Source organism: Podarcis cretensis (genome assembly GCF_951804945.1).
Source record: "Podarcis cretensis genome assembly, chromosome: 2".
Lineage (NCBI taxonomy): Eukaryota > Metazoa > Chordata > Lepidosauria > Squamata > Lacertidae > Podarcis > Podarcis cretensis.
The window spans coordinates 82520398-82524395 of NC_137171.1; positions in this window are offsets into that span (position 1 = coordinate 82520398).

Genomic DNA, 3998 nt, shown 5'->3' on the forward strand with positions numbered 1-3998 from the left:
TTGTTGTTAAGACACCAAGCTGAGATAAAATACTATTTGAGTTTTTTTGCGTTGTGCTACCTGTCAGTCTCCAGTCATTCTTTTCTCTAGATGACTATGAAACCCCTTCTCGTTTGATGTTTCAAGAAATACAAGGCATGATATTCCATGGATTACACAACATTTAAAGCAAATCCTTAGATCCGGATTTCTTTGATCATAATTCTCCCCTCATCATTCATTTTCTAATTAATCTAGCACTACACTCATCATAATTACTGCAGCAGAGAAATATGTCTTGCACAGAACTTTTTATTTTTCCTAAGGCAGTGGAGTGCATAATTCATTTTAAGAATGAACCTGTGCAATCTAAATGCATTTGGGAAAGCAGTTTCCTTAATAGGAATAATCAATTATGGTTTTTCCCTCCCTGACATGCTGAGTGAATCTTTCCACCTGGGTTCCCCATGTCAACTGGAAAGTGAGAATGAAAGGGGACAGAATGGAGATTATAGACCTTTCCGTTTCATTCCCTAAACTCTCTCTTCACTCTCTCTGCAGATGGTACCCCTGACAACATAAATTGGCTCGGAATTTATTTACTCTCAGAAAAGAACCTCAGTATACTAGTGAAGGCCTTGACAAGCAAACAGCTTCTGCTGTGGATTTGCCATAGCACAAAACCATCACTTTTCAACATGTGTGTGCTTTTCTCTACTAAGCATACAAACGCAGGCAAAAATGTGTTCTTTCTTTGGTCACCTTTTAACACCTTTAACATACTTTGGACATGTCCCTAGTCCCTAGTCCATGCATAAAATTCCCCACAGGCTTATGATTGGTAAGTATATCTTGTTATGAGTTGGGTACGGTAAAGGTCCAGTCGTGACTGACTCTGGGGTTGCGGCGCTCATCTCGCTTTATTTACAGCTTCTGGGTCATGTGGCCAGCATGACTAAGCCACTTCTGGCGAACCAAAGCAGCGCACGGAAATGCCGTTTACCTTCCCACCGGAGTGGTGCCTATTTATCTACTTGCACTTTGATGTGCTTTCGAACTGCTAGGTTGGCAGGAGCTGGGACCGAGCAACGGGAGCTCACCCCGTCGCGGGGATTCGAACTGCCGACCTTCTGATCAGCAAGCCCAAGAGGCTCAGTGGTTTAACCCACAGTGCCACCCGCGTCCCCAATGAGTTGGGGGGGGGGCAAAAGTGGGCTCTGTGTGAGACCCTTCTAACCCCTGGTTCCAGCAAGTGTTAAAAAAATAAGCCAGGCTAGGTTCCTGTGTTGAGGTGATAGCCTGGGTGATGGGCCAGCTCTCAGTTAGTTGGAAGGAAAAGCCAGTGTTTAGAACTAAGTTGCAGTGACGTGAACTAGAAGAAAAGCAGCAAGCTGGAGGGAGAATCAGAGCAACGAGAGCAATGTTTGATTTCTGTTTGAATGCAAGGCTGTGGCTATGAAAGAAACAATACCCTTTTGGAGTGTTAATGCTGTGAACCCCTCCATTGCAGGCTTAGGCTGTATATATGCGTAAATAAACAATATAAGGACACTGCAGTCTCCACTGTGCCTCATTTCCAAAAGGAAACACAAAACCTGGGAAAGACCTGGAACCCCTGGAATTTTGCACCATTCAGAGATTGTGGTGGTGTGCAACACTATATTTGAAGCTACCCTTTACTGCATGCAAAATGTTTTCCAAAGTTTTCCTTCCACATTTATCAATTCCTTCTGCTACAATTCATTGCCATCAATGAAATAATAATGCATGTTATGGTTAGGGCATCCTCTTGCCCTCGGGTTACAGGCTCAAAGAAGTTTGGAGCTTTTTAATTTTCCCACCCTTAGACAAGATTATTCACACAAGCAGTGGAGTTTTCCTCCCAATCTTGATATCTGAGCCTGAGGGCATTTGTGAGATTTTCAGGTTAACCCTATAATTCCTAATGGACAAACAAGAAAGATATGTACATGTATCTAACAGGGGAAGGGGAATATAGTGTGTTTGGTGTCGGCCCTTGAACCAGCTCATGGGAACTGCAGTTTGTTAAGTGTGCTAGGAATTATAGTTCTGTGTTGTGTAAACTACAGTTGCCATGAGTCTCGGGGGTGCTTTAAATTTATGGTGTGTACACAGCCTCATTCTGCCTAATGGTAGAGCTCGGCCTGCTCAAACCACTAACCTCTCCTATGTATTTGAATTACAGAAATCAGAACAAACAGAAATGAAACAGGATATTTCCAAAGTCACCAGCAAGATTCAATCTTTTGTCTTTCCATATTTAGGTACAGTTTGGAGTATATAAACTGCAGGTTGAAAACGTAGGAGCCAAGGAAGACTTGACTTGACAATTTTTGTGTAGGTCAACCAGGCAAATTTTATACCAACTCCTCTTTTCAGATTATATATAGCATGAAAACAGTCGAGGATAGGATACAAAAACCTTTCATAGCGATGCAAACAGTAGCCCACCCTTGAACCTCTCCAATAACTGGAAAGTTTTTAGTTACTTGAAGAGCATAGCTGTCACTGCACCCTTAATGTTATGAATAAAGTTGCTGCTTCAGGATTTTCAGGGGCACTGAACTGATTGTTCTTCAGCAGGCCTAATATTGCAATTAATATCATTATGTTAATATCACATGCTAATACACTGGGTCGTTAATTGTAACACTGTCAGCATGTTCTTGCTAATGCATTTACCTTAGTTAAAGACGTTAATACTTAGCAGTGTATTTGCATATGTTATGTGTGTTAAATAGAAGAGCTCTTTCATGCTGGCGTGGGTGGGGGGAAGTACTGTGGAAGTTAAGAACAGAGGCAAAATTATCATTAACATAATCCCCTGATTGTGCTCTTGGAAAGGAAAGGGAGTGCACTGTTGCTGTTACTCTAGGTAGGCATGGTATTTTGTAAATTTGTAACAAGCTGGTCTCAAATGCTTATTTTATCCCCAGATATGTAGATTGAAGAAGAGTTCTGCACAACATGGAAACTCACAAGGTACTGTATTTTCACTCTATAAGACGCACCAGACCACAAGACGCACCTAGTTTTTGGAGGAGGAAAACAAGAAAAAAAATATTCTGAATCTCAGAAGCCAGAACAGCAAGAGGGATCACTGTGCAGTGAAAGCAGCAATCCCTTTTGCTGTTCTGGCTTCTGGGATAGCTGCGCAGCCTGCATTCGCTCCATAAGACGCACACACATTTCCCCTTTATTTTTTAGGAGGGAAAAAGTGAGTCTTATAGACCAAAAAATACGGTAAATCAGCCTTCTTCAGCCAGTTTTGGGCTCCAACTCCTGTCAGCCTCAGCCAGCACGGTCAATATTTCGGGATGATGGGAGGGCAGAGGACTGGAAAAAGCTGTGTTAGGTGCTGAACAACAAAACTCTACAGAGTTTTTGACTGAAACCAAGTATTATGCTTTGTCAGAGTAACCATAGAGCTATAACCTTCATTGAGTGTGTTTAAATAAAATTCCAGATTTGTTTACAAAGCACCTCATCATTACTTTGATTCTCTGGCTAAGAGAGAAGTGGTCACAAGTTTTCCCTTCACATTATTAAAATTCATTGATGCTAGTTACAAGAAAACACTACCACATACAGATAATATCAGGTCTCTCAAGTGTCTAAATTTCAAAAAAAACTCACATTACCTCAGTCCCATCTTTATTGAGAGAGGTTACCACACAAGGAGTTCCACACAGCCTCAAATTCACTCCTGTTTCCCTTTTTGTTCAGTGACTACTTTGATATCTAAGCACATATGCGCAGTGCATTAAAATGGCAGTGGTAAGCAGAGGTTAGGGGAGCAGTGCACAGGGGGCGGCAGCTGTGGTTGTGGGACTTGGGAGTTTTGTGAACATGTTCATGGATTTGGATCTGAAACTTGGAGCAGATTGATTCAGGTCTAACTTGAAGCTGCATGCAAACAGCCTTAATGAACATTTGTAATGTTATTGGGGGAATGCCCTTCTGCTTCTGTTGCTCTGACAGAGACAATTGGGAACTGT